The sequence below is a fragment of the Ictalurus punctatus genome, chromosome 7 (assembly GCF_001660625.3).
Source record: "Ictalurus punctatus breed USDA103 chromosome 7, Coco_2.0, whole genome shotgun sequence".
Lineage (NCBI taxonomy): Eukaryota > Metazoa > Chordata > Actinopteri > Siluriformes > Ictaluridae > Ictalurus > Ictalurus punctatus.
Window position 1 is genome coordinate 34,394,917 of NC_030422.2, and position 15,183 is coordinate 34,410,099.

At 43.8% G+C, this 15,183-nt stretch overlaps 1 long non-coding RNA gene across 1 annotated transcript; it reads left to right on the plus strand.

Annotated features, from left to right (window-relative positions):
- Positions 1 to 12,105: 12,105 nt before the first annotated feature.
- LOC128632960 (uncharacterized) lies at positions 12,106 to 14,566 on the plus strand. Its single transcript, XR_008396652.1, has 2 exons — positions 12,106 to 14,090; positions 14,191 to 14,566. It is a non-coding gene; the product is annotated as an uncharacterized LOC128632960 (long non-coding RNA).
- The last annotated feature ends 617 nt before the right edge of the window (positions 14,567 to 15,183 follow it).

Below are 15,183 nucleotides of genomic sequence, written 5' to 3' on the forward strand. Positions count from 1 at the left end.
ATATGTTTCATCAAATAGATTCAACAAAGTCAATCAAACATATGGTAAGCAGATGTAAATAATAATAACAAAAATAACAAGAGTCAGCATGCTTTGTCAGAATTTTCTCAGAAGTGGGATTGATTGGCCAGAATTCCTTCGGGGATTAGGTGGCATTGGTCAGCATTCATTCGAGAGGGTAGGACTGGTCAGAATTCCCTCGCACATGGGCTTGATTGGCCAGAAGTCCCTCAGGAACAGTCAGCATTCCCTCTAGAGCAGGTTGGGACTGGTCAGACTTCCTTTGGAAGAGGGCGGGATTGTCAGAATTCCTACAATGCTGTGAGATTGGTCAGAATTCCTCTGGAAGTGGGTGGGATTGGTCAGAATTTCCTCAAGAGTGGGTGGAATTTGTCAGAATGAGTTTAATTGGTCAGAATTCCATCAGAAGTGGGTGATATTGGTCAGAATTCATTTGGGAGAGGTCAGGATTTGTCAGAATTCATTCAGGAATGTGTAGAATGGGTTAAAATTACTTCAAGAATAGACAAGAGGACTATAATTAGAATTAATTTGGGGCACTGGGATTGGTCAGAATTCTTTCAGGAGTAGAGGGATTGATCAGAATTCCCTAGGAAGTGGGTGTAAATGGGAATTTAAAAAGACCCAATACTATCTGTACTAGTGGGTGAAGATACGTCAGTTAGCAGTAAGTTGCAGTGTTGGTGCTGTGTGAGAGATGACGACTGATCTGCAGATGATCTGTTAAATAAAGTTAAAGATCTGTAGCCAGGTTTTAGGGTTTTCACAGATTCCTCTTCGGTAAGCTCACTAAATCTCAGACTACTCACCACCGAGGAACGGGCCCTGTTCTGGTTCCATCCGACATGTCATTGTTAAAATGTAATACTGTTGATATGAAAAAAAGGGGAAAACCAAACAAATGAGAACTATGTGAACGATTTTCCTGAGCTCACGTTGTAGAAGCGAGTGTGTAAGACTGGCTTTAAGCTCCTCCTCCACAGGATGTGAAGCCACACCAAATATTCACCGTCCACGAGTCTCAAAACATCGGTCTACCACAGGTGCAACTTTTCCCTGCCAATTAGCATGCGTCTCCACCCGCAAATTCCCCGTCCGAACAGGGGAAAAATAATAATCACACCATGAAGGAGGGGGAGATGGTCTTTGATATTCTGGGTTTTAATCAAAACCAGTCTCGTTGTGTTTTGACTGCATAGCCTTCTTTACTTTATTTTTTTTTTCTTTTTCTTTACAAAGGGGATTCCGGGCTGATATCCCGATGGGGAAGCCCGAAAGTTTCATTTATTTTTTTTTGCCAGGGACTCCAGCCCATGGTGCACGTCATTGTTTTTCATTAGCCACACACACACACAGAATAATCAGCTCTGCTCATTTTCCACCTGTAACACTCTCAGGAATGACCCTACACCCTCCTGTTCCCCTATATCTGTTCCACACATGGCAGGTTGCGAGTGGAGCGAGTTCAACATCTGGGAATCTTTTCGAGCGAGTTTCTCGATGGCGCAGCAGACCTTGGACTCCGTCAGCTCCGGTTTCTCCGGCTTTTCCACAAAAATAGGTGTTGTCCTCAAATTCCATGCAGTTAGAGAAATAAACCCACAAAGTATGTCTGTCTCTCATACTGTCTCCAACTCCAAAATGTGTGTGTGTGTGTGTGTGTGTGTGTGTGTGTCATGTAGTGATACAATCGGTACAATCTCTTTCTTGGAATTCCTCTGCTTGAAATGGAACTCATTATCATAGCATGACATGAGAATTTTCCATTATTATTCATATTTTTTTGTGCACTGTCCTAGGCTGCGTTTCAGGATAAATCCTGGAGCCTGGAGCCTTTTTTCTTCACTGTCTCCAGCTTCTTTTTTTTATGTTACCTTGTGTCACCTCGCAAACATTACACAGCAAGCACACGCTACACGTAGCATGGGAACGCCATAACACTCTTAGCACAGATCCAAAAAATCAGTGTAGAACGTAGGAACGGAAGATCCAGTATAGGATTAAACAGGTTATGACAAGGTTAGGCTGTAATGTTACCACACACACACAATAAAAGGAATACCGGATGTTCACACTTGCAAGCGACATGCGATCACTCATTTCTCTGCAAATCAGGTATGACGCTGTAAAATGACAGATCCAAACGATTGCCTCGAAAGATTTCTCAGACCAGTCTTTTGGCTATATTTGTCCTATAGTTCCTACCTGCGATTCATTTCTGAGAAGACATGCAAGAAAGTCTCTCATTAGATGTGTAGAGAGACGTTATGGAGAAAAATAAAGTTTTGAAGGAAGTACCAGAGATCACTGGTGTCTCTGCTGAGTGTGTGTAGCATGCTTTGCTAGTCTAGTCTGAGAGCAAAGCCAAGCACGTAACGTGTAATTCACACCACCGACTTTCACACCGAAACGCACTGCGTTATTTAATTCGTCTTTTATTAGTCAGATAGTTACCACCTTCTTATTAGGAAAAAACGTTCACCTTGACCTCGGAGTCAGTCAGAATTTTGTCTGAAGACAGGACTTTACATTACAGTTTATAATGGCTTGTAAATGCTAAAAAAGCTAAATGGCTAGCTTGTAAAGTTCTGTTAGAGATAAGCTCACATGAGCAACTTTAGAAGCTATGTAAATCTATGACCATTTCTCATCAAAATAAAAAAAGGCCACGCCCACAAGTGATAACATGAGCAACCTCTACATGCTCACAAGCTATACATGGACTGTTAGCTGTATTGATGAGTTGACTCGGATATCAGAAGAGGAAAAAACTCCAAACTGTGATTGACTATAACAGTGTTCAGAAAAGCTTAAAGTCTAAATAAGCACGTGCGAGGTGTTTTTGCTGAGTTTGCAGCCAGACTGGTCTTGATTAGAAAGAAAACCAAGGCTGAGATTCACTCTGGAATTGATGTATTTGCTGTAAACAGTTCCCCAGTGGCACAACCACGCCGAGACTCACGACTCATACATCATGCTTTTACCACAAACCCGCTGGTAAACACGGCAAAAACACCTCGTCTGGAAATCAGCTACATTAAACAAAGTCACTGAGTCATGAGAGTGAATCTGACACAGATCAAAATAGAGACTTGAGTTTATCCTGCAATATTCATCAATCATAAGACATGTATTACACTTCATTGCTTCATCGTCACAGAGCTGGCTAACTGGCTAGCTAACAACACCTAGGATAGGTCATTTAGCTAGGGAGTGTGTGCTAGCTGCAGGATAGTAGACTTGTTAATACATGCTAGCAATGTGTTAGGCTAGCAAACACCACATACATGCTACATAGCGTTCATAAAAGTGTTATAAAATTAAAAATGACCTTATATGGCCATGGGTGTTGCTTCAACTCAGGATAGCTGGTATTTGCTGCTTTGTCAAGCAACTGTTTGATAACGTATATAACAGCGCTTCACCTTGTGTAGTAGGCTAATGGTTGAGAGGCATTTGACCTTTTTGGAATTTGGCCAATAGTTACTACAAACCTTTTATAATGGAACAACTGGTGTGCGAGAAGGCGGGACTTACAGAGAGGGTTAAAGCAATGCAAACATGCACACACATCATGCAGTATTAGACCATAAACATATCATAATGAAAAGTCCATAGACCATAAACATATCATAATGAAAGTCGAATTCTGGACGCTTTTTTATGGTCCGAAAAAGAGTACGTGTGGTCACCCTAGTTTATTTTTTTGACAAAAGTTAATGTTCCTACATACAGTGCCCTCCATTAATATTGGCACCCTCAGTAAATATGAGCAAAGAAGGCTGTGAAAAATTGTCTTTATTGTTTAACCGTTTGATCTTTTGTTTAAAAAATTCACAAAAATTCTCTGCTCTCATGGATATCAAACAATTACAAACACAACACAGATTTATCTGTGAAAATCTTCATTAAATATAGGTATGCATCAATTATTGGCACCCCTATGAATTCATATGAGAGAAATATATTTGACATATATTCCCATTTATATTTAAAAAAAAAAAAAAAAAAAAAAAAAAAAGCATACCTGGGTGACTAGGCAGAACAGAAAATTGTTCACACATGACGTCCTGTTCCACAGGGGTATAAATATGAGGTAACACACAGGCCAGATTCCCTTAGTCATTTATAACAATGGGTAAGACCAAGGAATATAGCTGATGTGCGGCAAAAGGTTGTTGAGCTTCACACAATGGGAAGCGTCTATAAGAAAATAGCACAAGCATTGAAAACACCCATTTCCACCATCAGGGCAATAATTAAGAAGTTCCAGTCAACTGGAAATGTTATGAATCGACCTGGAATTGGACGTGTGTCTATATCGTCACAACACACTGTGAAGAGGACGGTTCGAGTGGATAAAACATCTCCAAGGATCACAGCTGGAGAACTGCAGAAGTTAGTTGTGTCTTGGGGTCAGAAAGTCTCCAAAACCACAATCTGAAGTCACCGACATCACCACAAGTTGTTTGGAAGGGTTTCAAGAAAAAAGCCTCTACTCTCATCCAAAAACAAACTGGAGCGTCTTCAGTGTGCAGACACTACTGGAACTTCAAATGGGATCGGGTTCTACGGTCAGATGAAACCAGAATAGAGCGTTTTGGTAATAAACACAGAGGTTGTTTTGGTCACACAGAGAGGTAGCCGTATGGAAAAGTACCTCATGCCCACGGTTAAATATGGAGGTGGATCTTTAATGTTTTGGGCTGTTTTTCTGCAGAGGACCTGGACATTTTGTTAGGATACATGGCATCATGGACTCTACCAAATATCAACAGATATTAAATGAAAACCTGACTGCCTCTGCCAGAAAGATTCAAATGGGCCGTGGTTGGATAATCCACACCTTCTGACCAATCAGAAAAGCTTCGCGCACCAATCATTTGGCGATGGTTAGGAAATGTCATTAAATAATGCAACATTGAGGCACGATGAAATGATCTGAGAATGCCAGAGATAAAGCATGATCATGATTAAGCTAGTTGTTGATTACAGAGGAGTTTGTAGAGTAAAGTGGAATACACTGAGGAAACTTTATTGACTAAACTAGCTTGACCCGAGTGCTTGGCTCGACAGAGTGTGAGTGTGTGAGTGATGGTGTGTGAGGACTGGATCCTCACGCTTATTAAACTGGACTGCGTGATCACTTCATCCACCAGGCATATGGGCTACACGGGAACACTGTTTGGCAAATTGGTGCCAGAACATACAACACACCATAGAAATAATAAAGAGAGCGAGTGGATGAGAGCTCCCTCACTCAGCAGTGGCCCCATGCTACAGAGAACTTTCCCCAAGTCCTGCGTGATCTACACCGCTGTGAAACACCGATAAAGAGCAGGGTGTGTCCTGAAATGTCTACTGAGAGCCAGAGAGTGGTCAAAGTATTCCAGACATTTCATTTCCCTCAGCATGACCTCATCACATCACACCTAAACACCAGTGTCTGCGGGTAACAAGTCACATGACCTCAACATCTGAAGATTTTTTTCTTCCTTGTCCAGAATGTGAACAAATGTATTCGTTAAATTGTTCGCAGGAACATTTACACAAGAAATGTGGTGTTCGTGGAATCCAGTTAGTTCGCAAAAATATTAGTATCCTACGTTTCGCTCCTGAGTTTATTAAAATCTACTTATGGTATCTACTTAATGTTCTCTGGGAACTTTGCCTTTTATGGAATTTTGAGCGTGTGGATAAATGTAAATGTAAATGTAAATCAGCTGTGCCATGAATGCAGTCTGGCAGGAATATTTTATTTTAGTTTGGCCAAGGAAACATTACTGATAAATGAGGCCGGGTGTTTTATGATGTCATACAGTACTTGGGGACTGGGTCCTCTGGTGCAGGTCCTCTAGTGCAGATCCTCTGGAGTTTTTCTGAAAGGACACACCTAATATTCCCAGGATAGTCACCGGTTCCACCGCCACCCTGGTGCTTACTGAAGATAAACTGAGGGTTCAGGTTTTAAACAGGGGTTCTAAAAACACAGAATTTGATTCCAATTGAACATACTCGATTGGCTTCTTCAATGCTCTAGAGTCCTCACTTATCTATCAGTGCTCTAAAGTACTCGCTCAGCTTGTTCAACACTTTGGCACACTTGCTTACCTTCTTGGACGCTCTAGCGTACACTCTTCTTCTTCGACGCTCTAGTGTACAGTCTTCTTCTTCAACGCTCTAGCGTACACTCTTCTTCTTCGACGCTCCAGCGTACACTCTTCTTCTTCGACACTCTAGTGTATACTCTCTTCTTCTTAAGCGCTCCAGCATACACTCTTCTTCTACAATGCACTAACGTACACTCTCTTCTTCAATACACTAGCGTACACTCTTCTTCTTGGACACCCTAGTGTACACTCTTCTTCGACGCTCTAGCGTACTCTTCTTCTTCTTCGACGCTCTAGCGTACTCTTCTTCTTCTTCGACGCTCTAGCATACTCTTCTTCTTCGACGCTCTAGCGTACACTCTTCTTCTTCGACACTTTATCGTACACTCTTCTTCTTCTACGCTCTAGCGTACACTCTTCTTCGACGCTCTAGCGTACACTCTTCTTCTTCTACGCTCTAGCGTACACTCTTCTTCGACGCTCTAGCGTACACTCTTCTTCTTCGACACTCTAGCGTACACTCTTCTTCTTCGACACTCTAGCATACTCTTCTTCTTCGACGCACTAGCGTACACTCTTCTTCTTCTTCGAAGCTCTAGCGTACACGCTTCTTCTTCGACGCTCTAGTGTATACTCTCTTCTTCAGCGCTCCAGCATACACTCTTCTTCTACAATGCACTAGCGTACACTCTCTTCTTCAATGCACTAGCGTACTCTTCTTCTTCTACGCTCTAGCGTACACTCTTCTTCTTCGACACTCTATCGTACACTCTTCTTCTTCTACGCTCTAGCGTACACTGTTCTTCTTCGATGCTCTATCGTACACTCTTCTTCTTCTACGCTCTAGCGTACACTCTTCTTCGACGCTCTAGCGTACACTCTTCTTCTTCTACGCTCTACCATACACTCTTCTTCTTCGACACTCTAGCGTACACTCTTCTTCTTCGACACTCTAGCATACTCTTCTTCTTCGAAGCTCTAGCGTACACGCTTCTTCTTCGACGCTCTAGTGTATACTCTCTTCTTCAGCGCTCCAGCATACACTCTTCTTCTACAATGCACTAGCGTACACTCTCTTCTTCAATGCACTAGCGTACTCTTCTTCTTCTACGCTCTAGCGTACACTCTTCTTCTTCGACGCTCTAGCGTACTCTTCTTCTTCGACGCTCTAGCGTACTCTTCTTCTTCGACGCTCTAGCGTACTCTTCTTCTTCGACACTCTAGCGTACTCTTCTTCTTCGACACTCTAGAGTACTCTTCTTCTTCGACGCTCTAGCGTACTCTTCTTCTTCGACGCTCTAGCGTACTCTTCTTCTTCGACGCTCTATCGTACACTCTTCTTCTTCTACGCTCTAGCATACTCTTCTTCGACGCACTAGCGTACACTGTTCTTCTTCGATGCTCTATCGTACACTCTTCTTCTTCTACGCTCTAGCGTACACTCTTCTTCGACGCTCTAGCGTACACTCTTCTTCTTCGATGCTCTATCGTACACTCTTCTTCTTCGACGCTCTAGCGTACACTCTTCTTCTTCTTCAACGCTCTAGCATACACTCTTCTTCTTCTTCAACGCTCTAGCGTACGCTCTTCTTCTTCTTCAACGCTCTAGCATACACTCTTCTTCTTCTTCAACGCTCTAGCGTACGCTCTTCTTCTTCGACGCTCTAGCATACACTCTTCTTCTTCTTCAACGCTCTAGCGTACACTCTTCTTCTTCGACGCTCTAACGTACACTTTTTTCCTCTTCGACACTCTAGTGTACACTCTTCTTCTTCGGCACTCTAGTGTACACTCTTTTCCTCTTCAACGCACTAGTGTACAATCTTTTTCGACGTTCTAGTGTACACTCTTCTTCTTCGGCACTCTAGTGTATACTCTTTTACTCTTCGACGCTCTAGCGTACACCCTTCTTCTTCGGCACTCTAGTGTACACTCTTTTCCTCTTCGACGCTCTAGAGTACATTATTTTCTTCTTCAAAGCTCTAGCGTACACTCTTCTTCACTCTAGCATACATTCTTCTTTTTCGACGCTCTAGCGTACACTCTTCTTCTTTGATGCTCTAGCGTACACTCTTGTCTTCTTGTTTTTTTTATACTTGATCAGTTTCTCTAATTCTCTAATGTACTCGCCTATCTTCTTTGATGCTCTAATGGCTTTAAAAAGCTTTGCTTGTCTTCCTAACTTACTGATATTTTACTGTATAGTTTCAGCTTCTGTGATGTTTCCATAGCTGCTTACCTTCTTTGACGCTCTAATTCCCTGTTATCACATGAGTGAAATATGTGTAAATATGTGTAATAAGGTCACAGACCTGACCTTGTATTGTCTCTGGGGTTTCGGATTAAGTCGTGCTGACTTCAAACACTTTCACACAAAGAACATCACTGGTGTCAAAGCCACGCTGAATGCCTGCCTACTCTATGACTAGAGTACATCACACACACACACATGCACACACACGAATTCTTCTGCAGTAAATTGTAAAAAGTGCAAAAGGTAAAGCTCTGAAGTCAGATTCTGATTAGGGTAACTGGATGGAAATAGTTGTTACGTTGCACATGAAAGGAGTTTGGGATTTTTTCCCCCAGCAGCCACGTCCGATGGGAGGAGTGCAGCAGTCAGTTGCTCCACGTATCTCAGAACGGTCCCTGTAACGTGTCAGCGCATTTCTTCCTCCACGTTCAGAAATACTTTCCCCACTGCATTATTCATCCTGCATGTGTTAAATCTCCAGTGTGACCTTTGGAATAGAAAACGAAGCATCGCAGTGGATCGGTGGAGTGCGGAGTGTGTGTGTGAGGTAATGTGTGATGGATGGGTGCTGGGATGCTGCTGCCCTCTACTGCTGTGTTTAACATCTGATAAAACACAGGCCTTCTGTCAGAGAGTGAAAGAGAACAACACAGAGGGGCCATCATCACTCACACTCACACTCTGTCCATCACGCAGAACGGATGGGTTTCTAAGAGCGTGTAAGAGCGTGTACGAGTGCGTAGGAATGCATACGTGTGCGTACGAGTGCGTAAGAGTGTATACAAGTGTGTATGAGTGTGTAGGAGTGTGTATGAGTGTGTAAGAGTGAATACGAGTGTGTATAGTGTGTATGAGTGTGTATGAGTGCACGTGAGCCTTATAATTCCATTCTGATTCTGCATAATAATCCACAGACGGAGCTTTTGTGTCTGTCCCTCAGTGTTATGGACACCAATACGACAGTTGTAGTCTTGTGTTTGTCCACTTAAATTCTTTGTAAAATGTATATTTCCCGCCCGCAGGGGCATGTCTTGCTCTACATAACACGATTGGTGGGTGGGTTTTTTTGGCCGTGCGTCTTCCTGCACTCTATTCACTTTTCCAACTGAGAATAAATGTTTGGAGTTTATTCATGTGGAAGAGGGTGCAGTTTGTGTGACTTGGAAGTCATGTGACTTTTTGGAGGGGTGTTTCATAAACTGTTCAAGTGCGCTGTTCAATGCCAGAATGTCGTTACCTCAGACGTCAGGAGAATTCTGTCTGTGTAAACCGTCTCCATCAATAAGAATCAGTAATATCATTTCCCATTCAGACACCCAGTCTCCCAGTGAAGACCCTGAGGCTCTCCATCAATCAGTGCCTCTGATTCTCGCCCTCGACTCCAAAACCATGTAGCATCTCAACGTCTAGGATATCGTCATTTTTACAGTGGACAGGCATTGGTGAAAGTGGCGGTGAGAAATCCTCTGGGGCTGAAGAAACACTTTCATTATAAACTCTTCACAATTCTCCATGTTTAGCTAGTTTGCTAAGCTAGGTTTGGCTAGGGGGTGTGGAGTATTTCAAAAGCTGCTGTATTTAACACACCATCACTCTGACTTCCTCTTGAAATACGTCAACATACAGAATCAAATTATGACTCTAAAACCATCTCTGGGGACTTATCTCACTGACTGTCTGACTGGTTAAACACGTGATATGACGTGTGTTCTTTGTGAAGATTAATGATTACTGATGTCATTATGATTACAAATCAGAACTAAGGGTTGAAGGTTAAAGGTTAAAAATCAACACCAATGAAAGGAAGTAGCACGCCTTTGTCAAAAGTCACGTAACGTGTGAGTTTTTGCCGTGAATTGTTAGTTTTGGCCGGGACGAAGGTCCGTACCTTCTCCCTGAAGCCGAGATGAAACGAGTGTGAGCTCACCCCAAAACACGATCGGCTTATTCAGCACCAAAGCAAAGATAACAATAATATTTTCGGCGGTTTGATGACATCATAGTCATCCTCTCTCCAAGCCCTAAGCATCTGGGAAAGTCCCGCACAGGTTCACTGAGGGCGGCCATGTCCCTCTACACTCAAAGTACCATTCTCACAATGGCAGAAGGAGCAACTCGTGGATCTAGGATGGCAGAAGGAGGGGGTTGTAGGTCTCAGGAAGGCAGGAGTAAGGGCTTGTGGGTGTCACAATGGAGGTAGGAGCAGTTTGTGGGTCTGACAATGGAAGGAGGAGGAGCTTGTAGACCTTAGTTTTGCAGGAGGAGGATCTTGTAGGTCTCAGGATGGCAGAAGAAGGAAATTGTAAGTCTCGGCATGGCAGGAGGAGGAGGAGCTTTTAGATCTTAGAATGGCAGGAGGAGGGGCTTGTAGGTCTCAGGGTGGCAGGAGTTTATAAGTTTATAAGTCTGTGTTCATAAGCAGTTTGTGGGTCTTACAATGGAAGGAGAAGGAGCTTGTATGTCTCAGGATAGATAGATTATAATTTATAGACTTCTAGATAGCAGGCGGAGGGGCTTGTGTATCTCAGGATGGAAGGAGAAGGGGCTTTTGGGTCTTATGATGGTAAGAGGAGGAGCTTGTATGTCTCAGGATGGTAGGAGGAGGATCTTGGTGGTCTCAGGATGGTAGGAGGAGGATCTTGGTGGTCTCAGGATGGTAGGGGGAGGATCTTGGTGGTCTCAGGATGGTAGGAGGAGGATCTTGGTGGTCTCAGGATGGTAGGAGGAGGAGGTGTTCATGAGTCTCAGGCTGTCAGGATGAGAACCTTGTAGCTTTTGCAGGTTGTGTAACCACCATTCTTACCAGTGTGATCCCACTTGAACATTTTATGCCCTCAGCTCTACTGCACTAACTCTATAATCATGGTGGATGTAGCGTTACACAATGCTGACCTTTAATGCTTCTGCCATTATAATCTACTACAGCAGTTCCAGGGTTACAGTGTTTAAATGACACTAAATTGGCCAGAATAAAAGGAAACCGTGTGGGTCGCTGAAGGTTCGATGTGAAATTGTTAATTTTGGACTGAATACTGATATGTGTAATATGACACAGCCCATCAGCTGTCTGAATTAAAACAGTGGTATTACATGTTCACATAACTATTCGCTAATTTAACATGGAACTGTTTAAATATTCAAACCCAGAACATAGAAGAAAACCACACCAAGAGGTGCGGCGTGACTGCTACAAATCCCAGCTGAGGAAACACACAAACATCAAACCGTCCAGTTTCTGAAGAGCGAGTGTGCACGTTCTGCTCACTGTCGCTGTTTTTAACATCACGTCCTCACGTTACAAAGAGAAAATGTCCTGTCTCCGAACGTGAGGTCAACAGCATATGACGCTGACCTCAGCGTGTATGTTCTACCTCAAACGGATGGAGAACTTCCTCTTAAAGGGCCTCGGCGTGTTTTCATGGCAGGTAGCATGACTCTGAGGTCACAGACGACACTGCCCCCCTCTTCTCCACCCAGGTTGGATGATGTTAAGCAGCACGCTTGAGCAAGGTCGATTTCCTGTAACCTGAATCCCCCCGAGCGGAGCTGCAGCACCTGCAGCCTCCGCCGTCCAGCGCATGAGTCACATTTCACATTAAAATGCGTCCTAAAGGGCTCAAGCTGCTCCACTTACCTCCGTTTAGCATCAACTCCAAAAACCGATGGACAACAGGATGCTGTCGACTCGCATTCGGTCTTTAATGCATGTAGGTATGGTGAGAATGGGTTTTACTCGCAGAGGAAGATTTAATTCCACACAGACCCACAGTGGAACAACCAACAAGGAAAAGAGTCAGGGAAGAAAAATGGGAAATGAAGACAGACAGATATTTCACGGTTCATTAACAGTGCCAGTGTACCCGGCAACTTCAACCAAAATGCATCACTAATGGCACAGCTGATCAAACATGAGCAAAAATTCCTTTCATTCAATGGCATGCGAAAAACTTCCTGACTGTTCTCACATTCAAGATTCTATCAGCTAACTAAACGCTTTCTACGGTTTCTAACCCCAAATATGAACAAACGAATTCCTTCAGTTCATTCACATTCATTTATCCTGGTCAGGATGGCAGCGTATCCGGAGTCCATCCCAGGAACACTGTGGGTGAGGCGGGAATACACCTGGGACACCAAACACTCATTCACATCGAGGGGCAATATAGCGTAGATGGTAGATGTTTTGAGGAGGTGGAAGGAAACATGAGCTCAGGAGCGAACCGGGAACCCTGGAGTTGTGAAGCAGCGAAGCTCCAATATATTACTGCATGTGAGAGTTAAACAGGTCCAGGGACATGATGGAGAACCAAGTATGTATGTTTCTCATGGGTTGAGGATTTTAAGCCACACATCTGACCTGAAATGAAAATCTTCCACATTTAAGCAGTGAAGAAGGTGCTTGCGTATGAAGTTGGAACACAAAGCTGGAATTTTTAGCCGTAGGAACTGGAAAACTGGACGTAAATCATTACACATTCTCAGAACTTTGCAGGAGTTACTTTTTCTAAATTTCACATCTGGTCAGGTATCAGAGAACAGGTTTGTGGATATGAAGAGCTGCAAAGTTCATCTAAAATCCACCAGGAGGAGGAAGGAGGATGGAGGAAGGATAACTCACAGGACGGCTACATATACGCTAGCGGTGATTGAGAAACATAAATGAAACATGCTAACAGACAGAAAAAAGCTCCTTATTTCCCCGAAGCTCACTTTTTAAAGGATTTTTCTGAGCCTGTTTTCTGCTGATTGATGACATAAACAGAATGTAGTCAGTTTCTATAATGGCAGGACTCTCGTTAGGGGATCTTCATCATATAATCTGACACGGACGTCACACTCTTTCATAGTCTGGGATAGTACAGTCTGATGAGTAATGATCTTATAAACTCGGCTTAAAACCGAGAGACACAACTTAATGTAGTAAAATGATCTATTTCTTCCAAACGCAGAGCATCCAGACAGGAGGAAACATGTCACTGGGAGATGTTTAGCTGTAGAAAAGGGAAAACCCTTGTCTGCTTTTCCCACACATTAACATTAGGCGTTTTTTTCCCACGACAGCAGCTGATCGATTTACCGTCGATCGTGAGACAGCCTCGTCCCTGGCGCATGAGTCAGAGCCAGTAAAAATCCGCGGCGTCTCTGCATCCTCTGCTGCGAGCCCGCGGTCGGATCTGTCGTGCAGGATCTGTGGTCGGAGCAGACCGCCGCCACTTCCTCACGCTCCTGCTCCTGCTCCTGTTCCCGCCCGTGGATTCCTGCGCTGCAGATTCCAGGCCTGGCGCTTCCTCCAGCTCAAATCTGGCTGAGTTTACGAGGAAAATCCCCAGTTTATAATATAACAGGACGAGGACACAGAGAGACAGAGAGACTGACATAGAGAGAGAGAGAGAGGGAGAGAGACGAGCCGGTGTAACTGATCCTTACATAAACACACATTAAAAATGTGTGGGGAAAAAAACGGAGACGGAACGACCCAAAGACAGGCCGCGGATTAAGTGGAACAAGCAAACAAACAGCGAAATGAAAGTATAGGCTTGCACACGCTGTCCACTAGTGTTTTCTCTCCAGGACCTGCGCCAGACCAAAGCCTGCGCTCATGCCGTAGTAAACCGCTCTCCAACCACACGCTGGAATTTCTTCTACTTCTCCTTCTTCTGCATTTCCGATCGACTGGGTGAACTCACGGTAGCAAGATTTACAAGGTTAACGGTGACTGGAAACACAATTTCTTACCTTTCCTAAGTGGCGGGTTTTCATAAAACTCATTACATTTACTTTGCTTTTATTTTTGATTGTAACTAGAAGCTGCAGGGTGGAAACATCTGAAGAAGAAGAAGAAGAAGAAGAAGAAGAAGGGAGGATGAGGCAGAAGAAGCAGGAAGCTCTCAGGCTTTAGTCTCACAGCATGTTATTCCAACATCGAGTGTAAAGGAGGTGTTTTGACCTCATGGTCATCAGCCTGAGTTCTGGACTGTGATTGGTCAGAAGGTGTTGGTTTATGCTCCATGACAGCAGCTCTGATACATTTGTGGAAGGAGTGTCCAGTTAAATGTGACTATAAAAATACAAAAAAAAAATTGTAATCATTGGCAATGCAGTGGTATAAGAGGAATAAAACACTTGGTGCATGCTGTTATAGGAAAATAAATAATAAATCAGATTAGTATAGGTCACATGACCCGACTGTTGTTCTTCATTACTGGATTTTTCAGCTTCGTCCATGTCGAGGTTTAAACAAAGCAATGAAGTGACACTTCCTCCTGTAGGCCAAATGAAATTAATCAATGTGCTTGGTGTTCTCTCTCTCTCTCTCCATGTTGGTCTCTTCCTTTCTGTCTCTCTCTCTCTCTCTCCCTGTCAGTCTGCCTCTCGGTTTCTCTCTCCGTCTCTCTCTCTCTCTCCATGTTGGTCTCTTCCTCTTCCTTCCTCTCTCTCTCTCCCTCCTGCTCTCCGTCTCTCTCCCCCTCTCTCCTTGTCTGCCTCTCTCTCTGTCTCCCTCCCTCTCTCCCGGTCTCTCTCTCAGTCTCTCTCTCTCTCAGTATGGTGAGCAGATGTTTTCTCTCTCAGTGCCAGCAGGATGTTGTAATGACAGGTTTCCTCCGCACGTTCTCCGTGTTGTTTACAGAGGCTTCACTCCGCTGTTTCCCGCTCTGCCACGGGGAAATGTTTTGACATGGGTCGGACAAAAACATCAAAAACGGGTCAGGAAGGTTGTTGGGTGGGATCTGGCCTCCTGATCTCATGGCTTTCCTCAGATCGAATCCAGACGTCAACAGTTCCAGCTGAGGAGAGGCG